The following is a 26,871-nucleotide window of genomic DNA, read 5'->3' on the forward strand; positions in this document are numbered from 1 at the left end:
GAGCGTTCGGTAATTACCAAATTCTTGGCATTAATTGAGCAACTAGATTTAGTCTCATAAATTCATCGAATTATGTAGAGTTAGTCAAAACAGTCAAGAGCATAAGGTCTTTAAATTCTAATGGTTGACTATTGCAAAGGCGAAGTCACGTTTATGACGCGCAGGGTTTAAGAGGAGTGATCGAGTGATGATGGTTGGTTCTACAATTATGCTGATGGGGATGATTCTAGTTGGTTTGACGTTGGTGGTTGTGGAAAGTGTTGTAACATCCATCTACATCTGCTACGCAGAAGATCCTTCGTTGATCAGCCGATGGGATGAGGAATTTTACAACCAAATATCTGAAGCACTGCGTGAACGACTACAACATAGAAGCTTGCGAGGTAGAGATGTCCTGGCCATCGTTGGAATTCAACGTCAGATATATGTACCCAATCCTGTGTAGTTGATTAACGAAATCAGGGCATTCATGCTAATAATTTACATTATTGCAGAAGGTCTTTGCCCTGTCGATTCTTTAGGAACTCTATTTTAGGATATTGATTCTATTGAGCTTATCAATGAAAATTTTCTTTCTTTTCTTTGTGTCTGCAATGAAATTTTATAACAAAGCATCTGATGGTAGGAGATTTATGTAGATACTCAGCTTGTTAGAATATGAAAATCGCGGAGGATAGGATAAAGGATAACCATTGATGAGCAACGTGGGGTTTAAAGTATCCATCATGTGTTAATGTTGAGTTTCATCATGAGAAAAGAAAAGCTCTGCTTCATTCATCAAGGCGTTTCATGGAAAATCCATCAAAACTGCACGATCATAAGGCAGGAGTGACACATCATGAATTAGTTTCTTGTTTTTTAGTCTAAGCCATTAATATTTAAAACATCTCGTGGATCGAGTCATTCGATCAAGTTCTGTTGGATCGAGTCATATTGATGCATGGCACAATAAAGCATGACACGTGAATGGATAGGGATTGGATGGTCATGAAAGACCAAACGTGTTTTTTTGCAAAATTAAAACACAACGACACCTTTAAAAGTAGCAACAACACCGCCAATCCATAATTCCACTTTTTCTGTTTTCCTTGTACAGTGATTTGGAGGTGGGTCGCATGCGGTGAGTTGTCATTTCCATAACAACTTATGGATGTCGAATTCTCTAGGGACGCATGTAGTGGAATAATGCTTATCCCTACATTCCCATGGATAATGTTTATCCTTAGCATCAGACACTTATCTTTATCATGGGTAGTTCTCAATATATAACCAGACAATGCACCAAGTGAGAAGCATCACAATCACACTGATAGGCTGGCTTGATTGACTCCAAGCAAAGATCGGTGAAAGTGAGTTGCATGAGGAGGTGGAAAGATCGTTTAAATAGCGACGATAGCCATTTCGTGAGAAGGTCTGAGTTATCGATGTTGGATTTTACCTCCTTTGGTAAGGAAACCATAGAGGATATCTGCTTGTTTAAACAACCCGTTCGAATCCTATGCAACAGTAATTGCGTTCCACTGAGACAATGAGAGGGATAGAATGCGCGGATTTGGGTAAGCAAACTTTTCTACTGAAAATTGTGTTATATTTTGTGAAAACTCTCCATATTAATCATGAAATGAAGTTATCTGATTCCGTTAAGAGTTTCCCGTGGTTGCAACATAACAATAGAGGTATGTGAACCGACAATCCCGATTCCAAGTGCTTCAAAAGAATTTCTAATCAATGAAAAAAGTACAATTATCGAGACTGTTATTTTTCTGCATTTGGAGGAACCATGTCAAATATTCTGAATATTCGAAATTCTGCGTAAAATATTATACATCAATATCGTTAAAAGCATAGTCGATTTTTGGAAACATTGATTTGGTGGGATCAATGTTGGTAACTGCGACAGGATGGGCGAAAAGTGGCCACCTTCTTCTTTTATGTTGGTCTAGTGCACTATATTATTGTATTGTTCATAACTCTTTATGAGAGATAGCATTCAAACGCTTTGCTTCTGAAAAGCTTAACCAAATGTTTTTCTTGTTCGTTGTTGTTCCAAGCACAACGATGCTTATTGGAAATCTATCTCGAATTTTTTTTTTTTTATTACATGTCAGAAATGACATATCTCCTCACCTTTTCTGTTCATGGGCCTGGTAAGTTGTCCAGATGGGAATGGATTCTGCATCCAAAAGTCGCAGGAACTTATAACATCCCTCTATTGTACTAATTCTTGGCAATAAAATCTCAATGTCAAATGCTTGGAGGGGCATGCCAGTTTAGGAAAAATGAAATGGACATAGCGGTGGTGAACACTGGTATAAATTAAACCAACGAGCTTTTATCCAGTTTATGGTAGAAAAAAATCATAGAACAAACTCAGAGAGAGATTGGAATTTTTTTCACTACAAGTTACTGCTGCAACATTCTTTTGGCTACAATGTATATCATAGTTACTACATGTCCCAGTTGTAAGAATAAGTGAGTGCCTTCTCCAACCTTTTTGCTGAGCTGGAGCAAATGGTTAATATGGTCTACATATTAAAAAGGGATATGGAATGAAAAAATATTTCTTTCACGTTGATTAAGAAATATTGCATATTTTGTTTATCCAAAGAAGTATAGTTATTGGAAAAATGCAGAATCCTATTCTAGCAGAACATTGATCCTTCATTTAACAACTTTCGAGTGGAAATTGTTGACTCATGGAAAATATGTGCAGTAAATATTGAAAGCACTTGTTAGGTTCATGGTGTCCTGGATCCTCTTCTATGCTTTTCAAATCACCCACTTACAGATCAGATTTAGCTCTTCAGTGAAGAATCTCATTTCTCTTGCCATGGGTGTGAAAGCAGACTTGTTGTCTCTTCATGGGCCTTGGCTATGCTGGTAGGGGAAACTCACATGTTTCTTCTTTGTCCACACATTATAAAATGTTATGTTGTATCTTCTTGTGATCATGAATGAAATATAAGATTCATTGATTTCATATATATGTATAGAAAGCACCAAATTTTGCTAGATGGGAGGGCAGGGGGGCGCAGGGCATGAATACTACAATTGTGCAACACTGCCTTTACAAAACCCAATGTCTTGGTGATTTTTTTGGATTGAATTCTGCTTTTGAGTCATGCCTCTCTTTTTTTCATGGAAAAAGTCTATATCAACTATTGACTTATGATTGATCCATATTCAACACAATAAAAGTTAAAGAGGTTTGTATGTTTCTGTTGTTTGATTAATGTTCTTCAGATTCAAGGTCACAAGATTAAAGTGTCTCTCTTGATGCCCCATTGGGCTTGAAAATAACAAGTTATGGGTTGCAACATAATATTCTCTTGTATGCTTAAAAGTTAATTTTTCTCATATGCTTGTGCTGATGAATGCTTAGTTTTAAGTTTGAAAATCTAGTGATTACAAATTGGGATAGTTTTTTTTCATGGCTTTAAATAAATTTTATCCATGCTCAATTTGTGAAAAGGACATATAAATGAGTTCTTGGGAACACATTAAGAGCATAAAGGGGAGAACGCTTTAATGCCAAGTCTCCAATTTATCGCAATAAGAGCATCGAGGAGAGGATATTACTGATTTAGATTATAGATCATGGCCAACATGAGGAAAAAATTAAAATAAAAGTATGTAGATAGAATCTATATAATTCATAGAAGATAAATTCATGAAATTCTATCAAAAGTATTCAAAATCAATGGTTAATTAATCGATTTCCAACTTAGAACAAATTAATGGTATTTATTCATGAAGTTCCCATGAAATATTGTTAAGCTCATAAATGACAGGTCATCAAACTATGCAATTGTACAACTTGTCTTTCAATTTAATCTTTTGATTAGTGCATCTATATGTAATGATGTAATCCATTTCAGAGTGTAATTCTTTCCATTGGTGAGAGTGCTATTGAAGGGAACTTAACCTTAACAGGTAAGATATGCATAGTTGGACCTACAGGTTCTTGAGTGAAACCATACCTAAACAATTGTAACTAATAAGAAGCACAAATGTTATGGTCAAGGTGTGAAGAGTAGGCACACATGCAATACAACTTACTGTATGCAAGAAGACATCATACATTAATAATTGTATTACCTTCATAAGAAAATCAATGGGACTGGCAAAAACAAGCACCTCTAGTGTAAATACATAATGGGAGTGTAAAAGAAACTCCTGGTGCTTCTTGGTCAATAGCAGAAAGACTGTATTAAGCTTATGAGCATATTCTCAAAAATTCACTCAAATTTCTAGTATGACTACTCCCCAACATTAATGAACATATCCATTTAAATACAAATGGGGTTCCCATAAATATCTCATAGAGAAGAACCTTTCAGAAAGGTGCTTACAATAGGATGATGGGAGATATTACAATTATACTATTTGAGGAAAGTGATAAGGGAATAATGATTAGTGGGTTTCTACTTAGCTTAGTACAATATACTTCTAGATTAGACATGATGGTGCTTGATGCATTAGAGAAACTCATAGCAGCCTAATGAATAATAAGAAGGGTACAATATATTCGGAACATGATGGTCCAAATTAAAAAGAAAATTCTTGATAAACCTAAAAGGTTTTTGCATTAATACAACTTATGATTATTTAAGGATCTTGTTATACTCCTATACCAATAGGTGTCATATTTCATGATTGACTTATTGAGCTCTGTAATATGTTCATTCCTTTCCTTGTTGAAAAGTTTTCCATATTATCAAAAAATCAAAAAATGTAAAAAATGTAAAGAGGGTATACCCTAAAAGAAAAATCAAAGGGTAAAAGGAATAAAATAGTAAAAAAAAAGTGAAAAAATGAACCCCAAACAAAGAAAGACCAGGAAAGTGTGCAAGTCCAAAATGCCACTACTTTTCCATTTTCTGCAAACAAAGCATTGTGTGCAGCTTGTTGAACTTTATGCCACAAGTGATGAATGGCCAAACAACTTAATCTTGGCTAGTTCATGTTTGAATTTCATGTTTTAGAGATAGAGAATAAAATCTGACCAAACTGTTTAATCCTGGCAGATAAGTAGATAGGTAGAGAATGAAAGGAGCTCAACAGTTTAATCTCAGCCCTTGGAAGAAATAAGTGCAGACTTAGGTAGGCTTACCATGCAAAGAAAAGAAAAGTTGATGAGGGTTTTCCAGTCTAAGTGCACCCAAAGAAAATAAGAAAAAATGTTAGGCAAAGTAGGCAGGGTAGGAAGATTGGTGCTGCAGAATGATACATGTGATGGATTATGTTTCTAAAAAAGTGTGTTAACTTTCACTCCCATCACAAGTGCAAGGAAGATATTTTGGTACAGCTCAAGCGAGACAGATTTCATAACTAACTCCCCTTCATACTTTTCCCTAATCACTTACTAATTTCCCCCCTCAAATATTAAGATCTTCTTAATATCACTAATATCACTCATCTCATTTCATAAACTCATTTCCTTAAGTAAATCCCTACTTTACTTGGGAAAATGCATAATATCACCTCAAAACCCCTTTTTTATCCTAAGCCTAAGTTTATAACTTAGCGCTGTCGCTTTCATTTATTTGTTCATATTAACTCTTAACACTATTATATAATTCCCATACACTGATTCCCATCCTGTACTATGTAAAAATATAACAAAAACCCCACAATATCAAATACCCCCGCCCTGGTTAAACTATAACCATAGTCAATGTATAAAGCAAGGGATTAATAGATTTATTTTGAATTTATTAATAACCTCCCCACGTGCTCAAAGAATTAATTAACCCTTGGTTAATTAATAACTAAACCCACCCCGCGACCAATAAAATCAGCCCCGATACCATTAAAAAACAGTTCAAATACACTGGGCCCACATACATTAACCTCTCGCCATATTTCATGCGTGTTCGCTGTCAGATTTGCACCCTCACATCCAACGACCGACGATCATTTCGCGACCCCCTCCATCGCCGAGCGTTAACTCGCGGGAGACCGGTGGTTTTGCCACCGTACCAAGGACACACATCACCCGTTTAACCTGTTCACTCCCTCCCCGCTCGAAACTGCCCAGCCCCAAAAGCGGTGTGGGCGAAACCGCTTACCACCCTCTGCTGACATCATTCGCTGACGTCAGCTGTGCTTTGCTGATGTCACTGCCACGTCATCTGTCCTGTCCCTCTCGCTGACGTCATCCGTCCTCCAAATAAAGAACTCCCGCCAAAATTCATTTTGTCAATTAAAAGGGTAAAATATCATTTTTTGCTATATTTTCGCTGCAAACAGCGCTCCAGGTGTTATGATCCTATACCAATAGGTGTCATATTTCATGATTGACTAGTTAAAATCCCAAATATGTTCATCCTTTCCCTGCTGCAAAGGTTTTCCATATTTTGAAAAAATAAAAAAACTTAAAAAATGTAAAGAGGGTATGCCCTAAGAGAAAGATCAAAGGGCAAAAAGAATGAAATGGTTAGAAAAATGAAAGAAATGAACCCCAAATAAAAAGGACCATGAAAGTGTGCTAGTCCAAAATGCCACTACTATTCTATTTTTTGCAAAGAATCTCATTATGTGCAGTTGGTTGACTCTTGCCACAGTTGATGAATGGCCAAACAACTTAATCTTGGCCAGTTCATGTTTGAATTTCCTGTTTTAGGGATAGAGAATAAAATCTGTCCAAACTGTTCAATCTTGGCAGATAAATAGTTAGGTAGAGAAGCAAAGGAGCTCAACAGTTAAATCTGAGCCCTTGGAAGAAATAAGGGCAGACTTAGATAGGATTCCCATGAAAAGAAAAGAAAATTTGTAAGGGTTTGCTAGTCCAAGTGCACCCATGGAAGAAGAAGAAAAATGTTAGGTATAATAGGCTGGGTAGGCAGTTTGGTGTTGCAGAAGCAGGCTTATGATTAATTTTGTCTCTCAAAGATGTCCATCTTATTGATATCATAAGTACCATGGCAACTATTTGGTTACACATCAAGTAAGGCATGACTAACTTCCATTCACACTTCTTCCTAAAACATTTACTAATTTCCCCCAGGGTGTTGAGATCTGCTCAAAACTCCTAAATCATTCCACCTCATTTCATGAAAAAGCCTGAGTAAAACAACATTCTTGCTTTAGGCAAAGAAGCCACATTTCTGGTGTAAAACCCTTTTCATTTCCCTAAGCCTAAGTTTTTGGACTCTATAACTTAGTGCTCTTTTTCAAACATATCTCTCATACTAACCCTTTAACTTTATTATATAATCCCCATATAGTTTGTTCCCCCCCCGTATTATGTAAACATATGAAAAATCCCCAAAAAATTAATATCCCGCCCCTGGTTAATCTATAACCATAGCACTATATAAACAAGGGTTTAATGGTTCATCTGGAATTCATTAAAAACCTCCGCCGCGCAAAATGTGGTTAATTAACCATCTGGGTTAATTAACAAACACCCCGACAACCAATAGTAATCGCCCCGAGAAGTGTTAAATCATTGTTTATATTACATGGGCCCCGCGCCGTAACCCTCTGCCAGCTCCATTGAGCGCCAACTGTTGGATCCGGGCCCACTGATCGGACGGCTCACGATCATATCACGAGGCCCTCCACTGCCGATGTTTACCGCTCGGGGAGCCGGCGGTATTGCCGCCATACCTGGGACACGCGACGCCCTCCCGCCATGCTCACGGCCCCTCCACCCAAAACCGCCTTGGCTCATAAGCGGTGCGGGCCAATACTGCTTACCACCCTCCCGCTGACCTCACCCATTGACGTCATCGCCACGTCACCTCCACATCAGCATCCCGTACCCCCACGTCACAACAAAACATCACGTCCCGATGACGTCATCCGATCGAAAAGCGCCAAAAAGCCCCGCAAAGCCAATTTTTGTTAAAAACTCATGAAATTGTCATTTTCGTCCATTTTCATTCATTTGTTTCGCGAGACTGTTGCATGCAAACTATGTCCAAGCAACTACAGAAGCATCCAGTCTGCCACCCAACCAAGCAAAGTCCAGCATCCTGCTCCGCAACTCGTCAGTCAACCTGCAAATTACACTCGTTCGCCTCCAAAATACAGGTATTTACCCTGTCTCACCTCCTGAACCTGTATTTTCAGTTTCCTCTGTAAATTATACCTATAAGAGCCAAATTCAAGCTAAAGCAGTCCATAATTGCCATACCAAGACATCCAGAACTGCTCTTTTGCCCTTTTTTCCACAGAAACTCGACCTCCAGTTTAAAAACACAGAGAACTGAACATGGAAGCCCCTGTGGCCCTCAGTGTAATGCCCCTCAATGCACCTCATAAAGACCAGAATCATCTACCCTTGGCCGACAAAGATTTCCAAATAAAAGACCCGTTTGGTTGCCAAAATCATCTTCATACTTTCTGCCTAATCAGAAATAGTCATCTGAACAACTCTGATATCTATGGAATATGGGAATCCAATCTCCCCAGGTATTACCTTCCCTCAGTCAATGTGTTCCCAGATATTATTCGCCACTGCTATGCCAATTATGACCCTGTCAGTAAAGCAGTTATGACCCCATCACAAACTGTTCTCTTTTACATAACTGCTGAATCTATCAATGAGATGCTACACTTCCATCCAGTTCAGCCTCTTGCTCCTCTTTCCATGGGATTTTTTCTTGAGCAAGGCTCTCAACTATCTAGTGCAGAAATAACCTGGATTGCTAGGTTATTCATGAAACCAGATTGCCAGCCCCAAGGCCCACCTCCTTATTTATATGTCTGGTTCAATGAGACTGGAAGAATTATTCTTGACATGATATCAATGATCTTGGGATTTAGGTCCAGTGAATATGTGGATGAGATTGTCCTGGTTTTGTTATCCACCTTTACTCCAGGACAACCCCCTGCTATTAAGTATGACTATGCCCCTTTCATTGCTGACAAAATCCATGCTCACTTTATGAATTTGGAAAGAGAAGGAGTGTTTAAATATAGAACTTTAATATACCATCTGCTGTTATATTATCACCCAGATAGTTTTTTGTTTCCCATCAGGAAATTGGATTCCAAAGGAGAGAGGAGGTCTGTAATATTTTGGACCTCAATCTTCCACAAGGTTGGTGAATCCCCTTATACCTACTGTGAATTCATTGACGGGTTTGTACATCTTTCCTCCACTCTATTGATAGGAGCTCCTCCTCCTAGGCTCTCTGGTGACATAAAGAAGATTTTACAACTCTCCAAAAACTACAGGATAGGTGACTGGTACTTCTACCAGGATCACACTGAAATCAGGATATATGGCTGTGAACTGTGCCCTTATAAGCTGCCCAAATATGTGCCCATGAGACTATTTGCACTGGAGTATTTCAGGCAACTTATCAATGCAGATTTAACTCACTTTTGCAATGTAAAGAAAAAGGCTCAGCTGAGAATAAGAAACTAGTTAGGCCCTTTTATCATTAACAAGAGGGAGGCATGGGAAGATGCTGATAAGATATTAGGGGAAGACCTTAAATTGAAGAAAAGCTTCTGGTGGGTGCCATATGACCCAAATAGCTTTATAAGTGATAGAAAAGTAAGAAACCAGCTGTCAACTTACATACATCATAGGATCCCTGAAGTAGAACAATATGCTAATCAGGATGAGTGGGTAGAGGGTACATTAATAGAAGAACTTACTCAGCAAGAAAAGATGGAACAAGCTATGAAAGATTTAGAAAAGACCCTTGACCTGGACTCTTTTGGACAAGTATCTTTCAAGCTGCCTCAGCAAACCGGAGTAGGTACTTCCTCTGCTGGAACTTCACAGCAACCTGTACAGGAAACCAGTGCCCCAGCTACAGGGTCTTCAAAGGGCAAGGAAGTAGCAGACACAGAGCAGTGAGTAATGACTGACCAACAGGAGAAAATCCCTCTAATAAAAACTAAAGCACCAGAGATACCAGCGTGACAGACTCCTCTAAATGAGGAAAAGGGCAAGGAAGTAGCAGACACAAAGCAACAAGAAATGACTAACCAGCAGGAGAAAATCTCTCCAGTACAAACTAAAGCACCAGAGATACCAGCGTTACAGACTCCTCTAAATGAGGAAAAGGGCAAGAAAATAGACAGAGAAGAAGCCACACCCATCAGCTGCAGAACAACCAGGTGCAAAAAGGCAAAGAATGAATCCTCTATCTAAAGAGGAAATCATTGAAGAAACAATAGAAAGCCTAAGAGGTGAGAGGGCAACCAGTCCACAGACCTCCCCAGTGATAGACACATCAACCAGCTCACACAGGCAGAAGCTATAAAGGCAGCATAGTGTGGAAGTTTCATCCACTAGGCCACCAAGGAAGCAGACCTCTGATATCGAAAGAACATTCACAGAGATAAAAGCTAGAAATGATCCATTGAGGCTACAAATTTGTAACCAATATCTTAAGATGGCCCCCAAAAAACAACAAAGATTAATTTCAGCATATGACATTAAAGAAGGGAAAAAGATCATGAGTTACTTCAAGCCCAAGGTGCAGCAACCACAATTAGCAGCTGATTATATCAGGACAAATCTAGAAGTCTTGGCCAAAGACATTCATCCAATAGACCAGATTGAGCTGCACAAACGGACCGGAGAGATGGTGTATTCCACTCTAGCTGATAAAGCAATGTTGGCTCATAAATTTCAAAATTCCTTAAATAATACCTTTGCTCAGTTGGACTTAGAGAAATCTTCTTCTCTAGCAAAGGACAACAGGATAAAATCCTTGGAAGATATTATCATTGAACTAGGACATGATCCCAAAGATGCCAAAGGCATCAAAGCACTAATGAGGAAAAAGGAAGAGGACATTGCTGCCCTCAGAAAACAGCTCAAAATGCCTCCTTCTATGCATCCATAGATAGTAGATGTTGTACAACAGAAATCCGAAGAGGACATGATGGACCTACTCATGAGGTTGAATGAGAGATTGAGTGAGACAGAGCAGACATTGGAGAAAGCACTACAAGAAAAGCAGGGAGATTCGACCTCCCAGCCACCTGAAGTAACTCCAGCAGTCACAACTGCCCCTTCCACAGTTACAATAGCAGTGCCTCCCATTGTCCTGGCATCAATAGCAGAAATCATCACAGAAGTGACATCAATATCAACAGCACTAGGCAGCAGTACAACTATGATTACAGAGCAATTAATAAAAGCCATGGAGGAGTTGAAACTCTAAGTATTAGAGCTGAAACAAGTCAAAGAAAAATTGGCAAAGGTAGAGCAAAGCTATGATAAATCCAAGATGAATGTGGCAGAGAAAACAAGGGAGGTCAAAGCATTGGAGAACAAGGTAAGAGCCTTAGAAAAGGATCTCTCTTTGCATAAGCCTCTGGCATAAATCAGAGGAATTTTGTGGATCAACATCACTCAATCCCTTAGTGATGTATGGAGGTATATTAAAACCATTTATGAACAGATTGATTTGATAAGAGTAGCCCAAGTGGAAATTCAGAAAACAAGAGCCTTATTGGGACAGATGCCTGAGAAAGCTAACAGGTTAATACATTTTTTGAATACCAAGACCAGTGAAGAACTAGAAGCACTGGATATTAGAGACAGAACAGGTACCATTTTGGACATCAAGAGAGTTCTAACCATGAGAACTCTAATGAAAAAATTGGACAAAAGATGCCAGGACATGCAGGTAGAGATTGATTCTTTCACAGAAAAATTTACAGTCCTACATCAAAAAGGTTTGCCAAGTCCTTTGGGAGATAATGATCATCTGATGAAGCACAAGGACTATGTACATAAATTAAATACATATGCTGTCAATCAAGCTACTGCATCTTCAAGTACTTCAGGAGAAAAAGCACTTCCATCTAGCCAGTCCCTTTATGACAACCTAGAAAATATATTCTACATAGAGCATGAGGTGAAGCATCTGTTCACGATCCCACCTAATTTCTTCAGGTACACAGAGACTGACGAGACTTTAAGGAAGCTGCAGAGACATAAAATACTAGGACCAGAGTGGTGGAAAAGCATGTTAGAGATCCTGTAAATTTATATTTGATCAATGCAAAATTGTGCACCATCTGGTATAATATGGATAACAGAAATCAATCACGGTCATACGGGTCAGAGCGTATCACATTAGAGTTAAAGAAAGCCCAGCCAAGGCAGAATAATTAGCACTGAGGATCAATAACGGACAACTGGGAATTGACTTGCAACACCTACCTCTAGTACATCTCATAAATACGAATCAACCAGAGCAGCACAAATTTATTGCATCTATTTATTGTCTCCGTGTTTTCGAGACTGTCTGTCTCTATCTGTGTAAAAGAAGCATTAATTGTCAGCAGATATTATTTCTATCAGATATTTTGTATGATATCTTGAAATTTTTGTATAAATACCCCCCCAAACGAAGTATTTGGGGTTGGTTGATGGTGGATGTTCATAAGTTTAGACTGTAATATTGAACAATTCTGGAAATAAAAGATGTTGGAACCATTTTTGTTGAGCTCACTAGATGAAGAATTGATGCTAAGGACCATGTTGTAGAATTCTTGAATCGTTTTATGGGTCAATAAGTCTCTTCTAACTTGTGTCTTACAGTTCCTGTATTGACTATATCATATATGTCTAATGATCTAAATAATAGAGAAAAAGAATAACTCAGAATTTGCTTGTTTGCACTCTGTGTTCAATCTTTGTTATTATTAATGTTTTCTTCAGAATTAGCATAAATAGTGAATTCCTAATTGCTCTTGTTTCCCCTGGTTCTATCATCTTGAATATTAGTTAAGGAATTTTTAATTGCTCCTTAGCAGTAATCATCCATTTTCCCTCTGTCAACATGATGAATGATTCTTAATTGCCCTTCACCCATTGACTCCACTCCATCAGATTTCAGCCTATAAATTGTTCCATATTTGAGCACCTTGCTCTGTAATAAATCCTCTGATAAGAAACCTAACCCAGGAAGCCACCCCTCTTTAACTCCATCATGCCCAATGGACTGAAATGTTTCAGCTTTACCTCACTGTTCTATTGAGTCCCCATCCTTCCAACCAAACTCTAAACAAAACCCTTGCACTTCATAACTAGCCTAATATACCTTAAAAACAAAGCTAAAATATAAAGAGAGAGCCCTCTCTGGTTGTAGATTGGCTAGAAACTGTATCTAAAAGATTGGTCTGTGGTTACCTCAGCCATATTCCCTTTCCTACAACTTTAGGGAACAACCTGAGTGATAACACCAGGCATGCAATCAACCGAGTTTACAGATAAGTCTCGACCGCCTCCAGACCAGAAAAGGCTCCATCGACGAGTTCGCAGCCATTCAAAACTACAGCATGCAGTTTTCCTCTATAAAAATAGGTACCTGTGAATTTTTCAATACATGGCTATCAACGCATCAATTGCTAGGGCTTCTCAGCAATCTCCGCAGGAAGTTAGCATACCAACCCCAGAAAGATCCAAAGGCAATGAATTAAAGAGCACAAAACAACCTCCAGTGTCCCAAAGACAGGTGTTTATCCATAGTTAAGCTATTACCCTTGGAAAAAGGAAATTTTGGGGCGAAATGCCAAACAGCGGTGGGCAGGGGTCAGTTAAGCATTAAAGAGCATCAAAACAAGTCAAAGAGTATCAGTTCAAGCATTAAAGTGTATCAGATCAGAATTGAAGAATGTCAGAGCAGAAGTAAAGAGCGACACATCAGAATTAATGCATCAGTTAAGACAGACATCGACATAGAGCTACTACAGGAAAAATGCAAGCCGAACCCTAAAGGGCTGCCTCCAGCACAACATCAGTTATCTTTCTCTAGCCGCTTCTAGTTCACTTGTAAACTATTTTAGGTTAAAACTAGATATTATCTCATAGCTATTATGAGATATAGGTTGTACATATTTTGTTGTATAAATACCCCCTCCATTAGAGTTTTGGGGTGGTCTGTGGTTTGTGGATTTCCTAAACTCTGCTGTAACACTGAACTTTTGGAATAAAAAAGCTGTTGGAAAAATCTGTTGTCTGGCCTACTGAATGAAGAATTGACGCAGAGGACTTGTCACAAAATTATTGAATCAAACTCCGGATCAATAAGTCCCCTATATCTTATGTTTTACAGTTTTCTGAGTTTGTTATATCATCTGTGTTTCATGATCTGAATGATAAAGAAAAAGGTTAATTTTAGAATTTGCTTGATTACACTCTATATTCAGTCTTTATTATTCTCTGTGTTTTCTTCAGAATTAGAATAAACAATGAACTCTTAATTTCTCCTATTTCTTGATTCTTTCATATTGATTATTTGTTAAAGAATTCTTAACTTCTCTTTTTCAGTAATTATCCATTTTCCCTCTTTCAATATGTTGAAGGATTCTTAACTAACCTTCACCCATTTGAGCCCATTCCATATGTTTCAATCCTTCATTTGTTCCCTATTTGACTACCTTGCTCTGTGAAGCCATCCTCTGTTAAGAAACCAAATCCAGAAAGCCATCTCTTTGACTCCATCATGCCCAATGGACTGAACTACTCAGTTTTATCTCTCTGTTCTATTGAATCTCACCACCCAAACCCAAAACAAAACCCTTGAACTTCATAACTAGCCTAATACCTTAAAAAAAAAACAAAGATAAATCATAAAGAGAGAGCCCTCTCTGGATACAGATTGGCTAGATTCTGTATCTAAAAGATTGGTCTATGGTTACCTCGGCAGTATTCCCTTTCTTACAACTTTGGGGAAAAACCTGAGTGATAACAGATCTTATGCTAGTAATAACATAATGCATGCATCAAGAAGGTTCTAAGGATAACCAATCATGAAACAAAAACCATTAGGATGATTCAATCATAGGGATGGATATGTGGTACTAGTAATCGAGGTTGTTGTGCAAGGATATGGGGATCTAGAAATCTAGTCACTTAAGTCACAATCATATGAGCTATTAGAGTCAGTCTTTACATCCCTCCGTCAGAGATCATTTCTCTTTATTGCATTTCATTTTTAGGTGTCTCGCTCGTTTCACTCAGTTGCATTCTGCTAGGGGCATGCCATAATCTGACGGAAGGGTTTGGTCATTCATCACCCCTCATGCTTTGCACTGCTGGCTCAGGTCTGTTCATCAAAATCAAGTTTTCGTGTCTTTTGATCAGCAAGAGTTATTTTCAGTCACTAGGTCTAGGGTTTCACAAATTGTGTCTTCACAATGTCCAATAAAGCCAGCAGGCCAGAGGGAGGTTCTTAAAAAGTTGTCATTCAAAGATTTTCATCATCATATGGATGGATTATGACTCTTCTTCAAAACTCTGTTTTGAAGAAAAGTTGACATTTCGTTTTTGTAAATTTTTAAAAGTTTTTTCAGTTGTTGAATTCTTCAGACGCAGCCCTAGTCACCTTTGCCAAATTCTATGTCAGCTATCCCTGCAAAAAATAACTGAAAGATTCATCATTCAAGCTAAAATTAAAGAGGAAACAAAAAGACAGAGTTTGTATTACTTGTGAAAAAGTGCCAAAGTGTAAACATTACAAAAATGGGTTTGAGAAAAGAAAAATCAAAATCCATGGCTATATGAGAGATTTTCCATTTTGAGAAATTCATTTGCATGCCAAGAAGCAAAGAGTAAACTATTCAAAGCAAGTTTGGTGCGTAAGAGTGAAATTGGGTGAAGTTGGATGAAGCTGGGTCGGCGCGGCGCATAGAGCAGGTGGCGCAGCGCACTGGAGAGGCGCGACGCACTGGGAGGAGAAACCCAGTGTAAATTTCCTCAGGCGCGGCGCACTGGGACGGCGCGGCGCGTTGGGTATGCGGCGCGGCGCATACAGTCCAAAGCCCGAAAACGTTTGAAATTTCTCCAAATTGCCATTTATTTGCGTGGATTTGCCAGGTAGGGTCGACATCTTGATGTTTCATCCATTTTTGTGCTGAGTGATGGTGGTTTATGGATGCTAATGATTGAAACAAAAATCCAAACCCTACTTCAACGTGCCTCAAAAGAAATTGTTGTGGTTTCCACAATTCACTGTTTTGCTACCAAAGTCACTCCTCCTTCCCATTCCTCCCTTGTTTTTATCATTCCCTAATTTCCTACCCCCCTAAGCTCATTAATTCCTTCTCCTAAATGCTCTGTCCCAAATTCTCCAATCTCACACCTCAAACCCTACACAACAATTCCTAACCCTATACATCAAATCCTACATCAAATCCCTCAAAACCCTCCTACATTTCCCTAATCCCTATAGTCCCAATAGTCCCTAATCCCTTACTACTTTCCCTCTTCCTAACAGTCCTTTGTTTCATTTGTTTCCCCTTGGTGGCAGAATTTGAACACATCACTAAAAGAGCAGTTCAGCACAGTTTTCCTACACCAGCATCTTTTTCTCCAAGGCAGTTTGAAAAACAGTAGTCATGGCATCTGAGCATTCATCAGATTATGAAATGGAAACCCAAAGTGACTCCCCCATGGAGGAACATGCACCCCGGAGGCCTCATAGAGGAGGTAGACATATCAGAGAAGAACCAGTCACCCTCACTGAATTACAGGCCTGCCCTCTTGCCATGTTTTGTTTCCAGCATCAGTCATGCTATGAGTTTTGTCAAAAGGTGGCTAATGTTCAATTTCATCATGAGTTGGCTCGTCTATTTGTGTTGCATTTACATGGAGATCAAGCTACCTTAGCCGGTGTCACCTTCACACTTACACCAGAATCTGTCTCACTAGCAACTGACATATCAAACATTGGGGAACCATGGACCAAGAGGAAGAAGATTGACCAGCAGCATTATGAGCCATACATTAAAACTGGTTTCTTGAGGCAGCTCAAGAGAGTGTTTCCATTTCGATATCTGAAAGATGAATATGCTCCACTAATGAAATTGATCATGAAGTATTTCAGCTGTGAGGGATGGTTCTCTCATTTATATGCTTATCACATCAGGTTGCTCATGCATTTCACCAGGGTACGGATGATGAACATTCTGTATTTCGTTTGCCGGAACATAGAGAGGATGACCACCCTTGTGCAACACAAAACCCCTCAGCAGCAACTTAACAGTGTTTATCATTTTGCTCTTATTAAGATTTTGGTGGTTCATAAGCTTGGATTACAGGGCATCACTTGGGATGATTTCATCTCTCGTGACTTCTTCAGAGCTTCATAGGGATTATCAGAGGTTAAGCATGGGATAGGTGGACCTTCTCATCAGGATGAGCGCCATGAGACCGCTAGTGTGCTGGTATTCATCACATATTAGAGGGGCACTAGACATTTGTTTGCAGCAGTGAAGCGAGCGTTATCTCCACCCGGGGTGGAAGGGGCCTCGTTTCCTCCATTAGCATCACAGGTATAGGACAAAGGAAAGAGGCCAATGCAGGATGAGGGGCCTTCAGGTGAACAAGAGACCGACTTCATTCTCATTCATGATGATGATACAGATACGGGCCCACAAAGTGCCAAACTTAGGGAGATCATCCAGGAGCAGCAAACAGAGATCCAAGCCTTATCCCTTGACTTGGAGAGAGCTAAGTGGACTATGAAATACTTGGAGTAGAGGAAAAAACAGCTTGAAGATCAGCAAGCAATCATGGAGTTACAAAACATCCGCGAGAATTGCCAAGCTGCACAAAGGAGAAGAATTGAGCTCACGTCATTGGAGCAAGAGATTAATGAGGATTGGGAGTCTAATCTCGAGAGAATCAACATCCACTTGGAGAGACTATTGGACAAGGCCGATAAGGAACATGCATTGCTGAGACACATGGCTTTCCACTACATGGCATGGAACAAGGTCTGCAAGGCACGAATCAGGAATTTAAAGGAAAAACTAAAGAAGGCAATAAGAAAGCAAAAGAGGCAAAGGGAGCTTGATCGTCTTCAGATATTGGCCGAAGCCTCTTTAGTCTAGCATGACACTTAATGAAGAAGATCCAGCACAAATTTCAAGAAATTTGGGGCATTTTTGGCATTTTGACAAATTTTGGCACAAAACACAGGGTTTTTCTCCCTATGCGCCGCGCCACGTGGCGCACGCTTTTGCTAGAGAGCTCCAAATCACAAAAAGTTTACATTTCTAGATTTTTCATGAAAAATCATGGTTTTTGGTGCATGGCCAAGAAATTTGGGCAAGTTTTGAGTCCTCATGAGGTAAAAAAACACTCAAAAAATGACTTCACTGCCCCTATTTTGACACACAGGAAGCAGTCTTGGGAGATTGAAGTTTTGGAGGGGAAAATGACATCCAAATTCAGAAATTCCACTTGGGTTAGAAATTAGATAGGTAGGGCTTTCCAAAAAGCTATCTTGGGCTCAATTTGGACTTCAGGAAGTGCCTCGAAATCAGCTCCAAAGTGGCGCGACGCATAGAGAATCAGGCGCGGTGCATAGAGGATTTTTGCTCAATTTTTCACCTTCTAGCTCAGAAATTCGGCCAGTTTGACTAGTTTTGCTTTTTGATGTAATTTTTGATCTATCTTGATGTAATTGGATAAACATGATGTAATTTTTGCACTTATTTACTTGTTCTAGGGGATTCATTCACTAAAAAATAAAAAATTAATGAATGAATCAGTTTCCTACCTTATAGAGGCAAGTTGTTTTGATTGCCTAGATTTTAGTGCTTTGTTTAGAATTGGTTGAAACAGCTCCTAGAATGATGAGCTCGACCCATAGAGGCAAGGGAATGGGTTGGGATAGCCTATATCATGTAATTCCTAAGTCATTTTCATGGTTGGACACTAGGGATTGCTTTGGCATATCATTGTACATTCTATCTCTGCATTTTTGTCTAAGGAAAGACCAGGGTTTTGCAGCACTGTTTGGGATCCATGTGGCTTTATGTTTTGATGGTGTTCTTCTCTAAGTAATTGTAAGTTCATTAGTGTTATGTGTATCATTTTCCTATCTCTTCTTCTGGATTTGGACAAATGAGTGATTAAGGTAGAATCCATTAACTGCTATGCTCTGCCTTTGAATTTGTTTAAATTTCCATGTTTTCATCTGTTTAAGGAGAATTCTTGGGAATCTCTTGCTCTCCTTAGCTCCTCACCAGTCTGAACTATCCATTCACTCACTTTAAAGCATAAAAACAATTGTCTTCCTTGCCCCAATCAGAACTTTGCAGAAACTGTGCCTCATCCCCGAGCCCAATTTGCCTTTCCCTGTTTCTAGCACAAAACCCCCAAAAGCTCAAATCAAACCCTTTTATTTCATACCTAGCCTAAAATTAGCTTTTATTTCATTCATCTCGAGCCCCATTGCTTTTATTTTGCCGAGATCGACTTGGAGAGAGCCCTCTCCTGTCCTCGTAGGGCTAGCTATGAGGCTGAGCGTGGTTTGATGTGGACCTAGACCCTTGCCTTTCCAGCCTACGGCAAATCTAGGCTCTAACATTGTGGCGACCATACTGGGGATGAAAATGGTTTGATTTTTGATGTCATTTGTTTTATAAGCTATAGACAGAGCCTAAAGTTATGCCAGGTAGCCTTCGAAACGCTTTTGCTTTGCATTAGCGCAAGTAGATAAACGCTGCTTTAGTCAATCTCTGGTTTAGATTGTGAACGTGACACTTGACTTGTTAATTACCCCCCAGTACATTAGATCGTTCTAGACTTTGGGTGATGTGTCTATAATTCGATAGGCTGAAATCATTCACCTGGCAACTTCATTCACTGAAAAATCCAGAGATCAATGCTTCATGGTGACTCCACTGGAGGAAAATTAATAGCTTTAAGATTTTCAAGATGGAACAGGTTGCAAGAAGATACACTCCCATGAGCCGAGATCACATTCTAGGTTTTCCAAATAAAATTCCAAAGGTAAATTGGCAAAGGAATTTGCCTATGTTTAAAGATGATAATAGGAATGATGCTGCTTTACATCTGGTTAGATTTCACATGCATATTCGCAAGTTAAAGGTTGATTTTCCTGAAGATTGCTTGATGAAGATATTCCTGGCCACTCTGGAAGGTGAAGCCCAATCTTGGTATGAAAGTTTTCCGCCTGCTTGTATTTACTATTTAAAGGATTTTCATGCCTTGTTTTTTGGAAGGTATAAAGACTCTTATCCATCATTAAATTTAGTTCAGGACTGTTGCAAACATGCTTATAGTTTTATTGAAAGCCTTGAGAAATATTATGAAGATGATAATTTCATGGATGATGAGATCATGGAATCCCTGTATGAAAATCCATTTCAGCAGCATAAAGAGGATACTTATCAAGATGGGCAGGAAAATTTGCAGTAGGATCAAGATCTAAGTACAGTGGAAAATTATGAAAGAGAAGGGTTTATTTCAAATCTGTCCATAGATGAAGAAAACAATATGCAGGAAAGTCAAGTTTCAATTTCAGAATGTGATAAAGTCAGGTCGGCTATTTCAGATCTAGATTCAGATTGTGATGATGTAGACTACCTTGTGTTGAATCCCATGAAGGAGAGCTCTTCTGTTGAGATCATCTGGTATGAAGAAGACAAAGTTATTGACCAAAGCCTTCATGAGGAGGTAATCCAGTCATTTCATGGAAAACAAGATGGGATCTTTGTTCAAGTAAGTGAAAAATCTTCTTTCGATAACTCAGTGATAAAGGATAATTTGATTGCCATGTCATATGAAGATGATCAACAATGTTTCCAAATTTCAGAAGATCAGGACTGTCATTCAGGTTTGTCATGTTTTGAAATGTTATTTCAAGAAGATAGTAATCGCTTGAGCAAAACAAAACAGAAAGTATTATCTCCCCTGTCTGAAGATGAGATAGATCAACTCTTGAAAGGTCATGTTACAGCCCAAGCTAAAGCAGATTTGCAGTGCACACATGGTCAAGAAAGTGTTGGTGAAACTTCTTCCTCTTTTGAAAATGATGACGGTCTTGTAATCAGTTTTATAGATCAGCAAACAGATAATATTTTCTTTCACAAAGATGATAAGGCTGTCATGTTTGATAATCTTGAAGATTGTTTTCAGTTCAAGAATGACCTTGACCATGCAATTGAGGAATATGAGCCTGAGCGAGACAATATGCCAGAATTTCTCATGATCAAGGAATTTACAGCTAACACTCAGATGGCAGAAAATTATACCTCTCTGTGCCTTCCTATCACTTAGCAACCAGTTTTTCTTTCAAATCAGAATGAAGGGAGTACTTGTATTTTTGCTGTTGGATCTTAAGACAAGCTAGTGCTTCAAGATTTTCAAGATCCTTTTGGAATTCTATTGCAAGCACCAGAGAAGATGAATGTTGGCTGGTTTGTTAGCATAAGCCTTGGTTTCAATTTTTATTGTGAGTTTCCTACATGTACATCGTTCTGCCTGCTTGAGGAAAGAGAGAGCAGAATTTCATTGAGTAACCATTTGTTGGATTGGTTACACTGGAAGGCCCACTTCACATGATTGTACATATTTCATCAGTAAGAAGGTAGTCATCGTCATGATTTGAAGCCCTCAAATCGCGATGGACTGCTACCCTTTGAAAGCTTTGTAAGTACTTGTTTCAGTTAAGTCAGTCTTGAGTCATTTTTTGTTTCAGTCAGTTTAAAAATAGTTTCAGTTGAGTGTCCAGTTTCAGCTTTTGAGAGTCTTGTTTCAGTGTTGCATTAGTTAGTTCAAGTATGAGTCTTGAGTCAAAGTTATTGGTTTTTGGGTGTTTTGAAGTTATTGACTCCATTGTCCAATGGATAAGGCACTGGTCTGCTCTCCCAAACTCTGCGGTTCTTGGCACCTCCAAGGAGCTACCATCCCCATTGGAGCCAATGTTAGAGTTGGTCTTTACATCCCTCCATCAGAGATCATTTCTCTTATTGCATTCCATTTTTAGGTGTCTCGCTCGTTTCACTCAGTTGCATTCTGCTAGGGGCATGCCATAATTTGACAGAAGGGTTTGGTCATTCATCACCCCTCATGCTTTGCACTGCTGGCTCAGGTCTGTTCATCAAAATCAAGTTTTCATTTCTTTTGATCAGCAAGAGTTATTTTCAGTCACTAGGTCTAGGGTTTCACAAATTGTGTCTTCAAAATGTCCAATAAAGCTAGCAGGCTAGAGGGAGGTTCTTAAAAAGATGTCATTCAAAGATTTTCATCATCATATGGATGGATTATGACTCTTATTCAAAACTCTGTTTTGAAAAAAAGTCGACATTTCGTTTTTGTAAATTTTTAAAAGTATTTTCAGTGGTTGAATTCTTCAGACATATCCCTGGTCGCCTTTGCCAAATTCTATGTCAGCTATCCCTGCAAAAAATAACTGAAAGATTCATCATTCAAGCTAAAATTAAAGAGGAAACAAAAAGACAGAGTTAGTATTACTTGTGAAAAAGTGCCAAAGTGTAAACATTACAAAAATGGGTTTGAGAAAAGAAAAATTAAATTCCATGGCTATATGAGAGATTTTCCATTTTGAGAAATTCATTTGCATGCCAAGAAGCAAAGAGTAAACTATTCAAAGCAAGTTTGGTGCGTAAGAGTGAAATTGGGTGAAGTTGGATGAAGTCGGGTCGGCGCGGTGCATAGAGTAGGTGGTGCCGCGCATTGGAGAGGCACAGCGCACTGGGAGGAGAAACCCAGTGTAAATTTCCTCAGGTGCGGCGCACTGGGACGACGCGGCGCATTGGGTATGCGGTGCGGCGCATACAGTCCAAAGCCCGAAAACATTTGAAATTTCTCCAAATTGCCATTTATTTGTGTGGATTTGCCAGGTAGGGTCGACATCTTGATGTTTCATCCATTTTTGTGCTGAGTGATGGTGGTTTATGGATGCTAATGATTGAAACAAAAATCCAAACCCTACTTCAACGTGCCTCAAAAGAAATTGCTGTGGTTTTCGCAATTCATTGTTTTTCTACCAAAGTCACTCCTCCTTCCCATTCCTCCCTTGTTTTTATCATTCCCTAATTTCCTACCCCCCTAAGCTCATTAATTCCTTCTCCTAAATGCTCTGTCCCAAATTCTCCAATCTCACACCTCAAACCCTACACAACAATTCCTAACCCTATACATCAAATCCTACATCAAATCCCTCAAAACCCTCCTACATTTCCCTAATCCCTATAGTCCCAATAGTCCCTAATCCCTTACTACTTTCCCTCTTCCTAATAGTCCTTTGTTTCATTTGTTTCCCCTTGGTGGCAGAATTTGAACACATCACTAAAAGAGTAGTTCAGCACAGTTTTCCTACACCAGCATCTTTTTCTCCAAGGCAGTTTGAAAAACAACAGTCATGGCATCTGAGCATTCATCGGATTATGAAATGGAAACCCAAAGTGACTCCCCCATGGAGGAACATGCACCTCAGAGGCCTCATAGAGGAGGTAGACATATCAGAGAAGAACCAGTCACCCTCACTGAATTACAGGCCTGCCCTCTTGCCATGTTTTCTTTCCAGCATTAGTCATGCTATGAGTTTTGTCAAAAGGTGGCTAATGTTCAATTTCATCATGAGTTGGCTCGTCTATTTGTGTTGCATTTACATGGAGATCAAGCTACCTTAGCCGGTGTCACCTTCACACTTACACCAGAATCTGTCTCACTAGCAACCGGCATACCAAACATTGGGGAACCATGGACCAAGAGGAAGAAGATTGACCGACAGCATTATGAGCCATACATTAAAACTGGTTTCTTGAGGTAGCTCAAGAGAGTGTTTCCATTTCGATATCTGAAAGATGAATATGCTCCACTAATGAAATTGATCATGAAGTATTTCAGCTGTGAGGGATGGTTCTCTCGTTTATATGCTTATCACATCAGGTTGCTCATGCATTTCACCAGGGTACGGATGATGAACATTCCGTATTTCATTTGCCGGAACATAGAGAGGATGACCACCCTTGTGCAGCACAAAAACACTCAGCAGCAACTCAACAGTGTTTATCATTTTTCTCTTATTAAGATTTTGGTGGTTCATCAGCTTGGATTACAGGGCATCACTTGGGATGATTTCATCTCTCGTGACTTCTTCAGAGCTTCACAGGGATTATCAGAGGTTAAGCATGAGATAGGTGGACCTTCTCATCAATATGAGTGCCATGAGACCGCTAGTGTGCTGGTATTCATCACATATCAGAGGGGCACTAGACATTTGTTTGCAGCAGCGAAGCGAGTGTTATCTCCACCCGGGTGGAAGGGGCCTCACTTCCTCCATCAGCATCATAGGTACAGGACAAAGGCAAGAGGCCAATGCAGGATGAGGGGCCTTCAGGTGAACAAGAGACCGACTTCATTCTCATTCATGATGATGATACAGATACGGGCCCACAAAGTGCCAAACTTAGGGAGATCATCCAGGAGCAGCAAACAGAGATCCAAGCCTTATCCCTTGACTTGGAGAGAGCTAAGTGGACTATGAAATACTTGGAGTAGAGGAACAAATAGCTTGAAGATTAGCAAGCAATCATGGAGTTACAAAACATCCGCGAGAATCACCAAGCTGCACAAAGGAGAAGAATTGAGCTCACGTCATTGGAGCAAGAGATTAATGAGGATCGGGAGTCTAATCTCGAGAGAATCAACATCCACTTGGAGAGACTACTGGAAAAGGCTGATAAGGACCATGCATTGCTGAGACACATGGCTTTCCACTACATGGCACGGAACAAGGTCTGCAAGGCACGAATCAAGAATTTAAAGGCAAAGCTAAAGAAGGCAATAAGGAAGCAAAAGAGGAAAAGGGAGCTTGATTGTATTCAGATATTGTCCGAAGCCTCTTTAGTCCAACATGACACTTAATGAAGAAGCTCTAGCCCAAATTTCAAGAAATTTGGGGCATTTTTGGCATTTTGACAATTTTTGGCACAAAAAACAGGGTTTTCCTCCCTATGCGCCGCGCCACGTGGCGCGCGCTTTTGCTAGGGAGCTCCAAATCACAAAAAGTTTACATTTCTAGATTTTTCATGAAAAATCATGGTTTTTGGTGCATGGCCAAGAAATTTGGGCAAGTTTTGAGTCCTCAGGAGGTCAAAAACACTCAAAAAATGACCTCACTGCCCCTATTTTGACACACAGGAAGCAGTCTTGGGAGATTGAAGTTTTGGAGGGGAAAATGACATCCAAATTCAGAAATTCCACTTGGGTTGGAAAGTAGACAGGCAGGGATTTCCAACAAGCTATCTTGGGATCAATTTGGACTTCAGGAAGTGCCTCAAAATCAGCTCCAAAGTGGTATAACGCATAGAGAATCAAGCGCGGCGCATAGAGGATTTTTGCTCAATTTTTCACCTTCCAGCTCGGAAATTCGGCCAGTTTGACTAGTTTTGCTTTTTGATGTAATTTTTGATCTACCTTGATGTAATTGGATAAACATGATGTAATTTTGGCAGTTATTTACTTGTTCTAGAGGATTCATTCACTAAAAAGTAAAAAGTTAATGAATGAATAAGTTTCCTACCTTATAGAGGCAAGTTGTTTTGATGGCCTAGATTTTAGTGCTTTGTTTAGAATTGGTTGAAACAGCTCCTAGAATGATGAGCTCGATCCCTAGAGGCAAGGGAATGGGTTGGGCTAGTCTATATCAGGTAATTCCTAAGTCATTTTCAGGGTTGGACACTAGGGATTACTTTGGCATATCATGGTACATTCTATCTCTGGATTTTTGGCTAAGGAAAGACCAGGGTTTTGCAGCACTGTTTATGATCCATGTGGCTTTTATCATAGTGTTCTTCTCTAAGTAATTGTAAGTTCATTAGTGTTATGTGTATCATTTCCTGTCTCTTCTTCTGAATTTGGACAAATGAGTGATTAAGGTAGAATCCATTAACTGCTATGCTCTGCCTTTGAATTTGTTTAAATTTCCATGTTTTCATCTGTTTAAGGAGAATTCTTGGGACTCTCTTGCTCTCCTTAGCTCCTCACTAGTCTGATCTATCCATTCACTCACTTTAAAGCATCAAAACGATTACCTTCCTTGCACCAATCAGAACTCTGCAGAAACTGTGCCTCATCCCCGAGCCCAATTTGCCTTTCCCTGTTTCCAGCACAAAACCATCAAAAACTCAAATCAAACCTTTGTACTTCATACCTAGCCTAAAATTAGCTTTTATTTCAGTCATCTCGAGCCCCATCGCTTGTCTTTTGCCGAGATCGACTCGGAGAGAGCCCTCTCCTGTCCTCGTAGGGCTAGCTACGAGGCTGAGCGTGGTTTGATGTGGACCTAGACCCTTGCCTTTCTAGCCTGCGGAAAATCTAGGCTCTAACACTAGCTAGGATACATATGTTGTAGAACTATTCCCTACCAAGCAATATTGGGAAGTCTACTAGATAGATTGCATTGATAATGTTGTCTGGGTTGAATAGAACAACGTAAGAATCATTGCATAAACCACACGGGAATTCATGTTAATAAATTTTATAACTGATCTCCTTGTTTCAGGTGTGACTTAATATTAATCGGAGGTGTTAACATGTAAATACCCTAGGATCACACCCTGGTACACATACTGCCTAAGGGTGTGGAATTGAAAACATTGTAACTTTCATTTATAACTCATGAAGGGAAAATGAGTTTATACCTACACTGAATTATTCACGACCAACAAGCTGTTGGAAGAGGTGTAAAAAGAGCATATGACATGATTAGTTAAGTATGGAGTACTTTTAAGTACCAAATGATCATTTTCTTGGTTAAAGATAAAGTTAAGTATCATAGTCAATAGTCTGCTTTATGATTAAGTGGAAGTCATATTCCATTGTTGTTAAAACGTTGTTCAGGTGACAGATTTAATCCCAAAACTCAAAGTCATGGGTATGATAAAAGTTGTAGTATGCATGATTACTTTTATGATACTATTTTTGCTGAGATTTTACTACAACCATAGGACAAAGGAAAATGATTTGCTAAATAAAAGTACTTGAATACTTTGACATAAAAAATTTCACTGGTTGAAGAAGTTGAATAGGTCCATGAAATTCCTTATTCTCCTATCAATAAACTAGGCACGGTTTGATCACTTACCTAAAGGTAA

The sequence above is a fragment of the Pinus tabuliformis genome, chromosome 4_2 (assembly GCF_031772625.1).
Source record: "Pinus tabuliformis cultivar Carrire ecotype Pingquan chromosome 4_2, CPIR1, whole genome shotgun sequence".
NCBI classification, from domain to species: domain Eukaryota; kingdom Viridiplantae; phylum Streptophyta; class Pinopsida; order Pinales; family Pinaceae; genus Pinus; species Pinus tabuliformis.